Source organism: Penaeus monodon, chromosome 23, assembly GCF_015228065.2.
Source record: "Penaeus monodon isolate SGIC_2016 chromosome 23, NSTDA_Pmon_1, whole genome shotgun sequence".
Taxonomy (NCBI): Eukaryota; Metazoa; Arthropoda; class Malacostraca; order Decapoda; family Penaeidae; genus Penaeus; species Penaeus monodon.
The window spans coordinates 40192301-40192705 of NC_051408.1; positions in this window are offsets into that span (position 1 = coordinate 40192301).

Consider the following 405-nt stretch of genomic DNA (forward strand, 5'->3'; position numbering starts at 1 on the left):
AGATCGACATCAGAGTTCTCTCAAAGTCTGCTGCCTCACATTCACCATATATCCTGCACTTGCCTTCCCTTTCTTTCGTAAATCACTATTCACAAACTTGTCTCTTCCATTTTTCTCCATGCTTGTGCAAGTTTCCAGCGCCTTCCGCATGCTTATTCTAAATGCTCTCCTTATGGGGGCATCCCATATATGAAAAGTGATGCCTTCCTTTCTGCTGCGTCTTAACTTCAGCGGTTCCGTTTCAGGGGTAGAGTCTCAACAACACATAATGTCCTTGGTATTCGTGCAGACTGAAGACTCACTTTAACACTACACTCAGTCTAAATCTCTTCTCATAAGTAGAGTTTCCATACTACTTAGCATTCCTTACATTCCTGCTAAACAAGAAGAGAAGAGAAAGGGTTA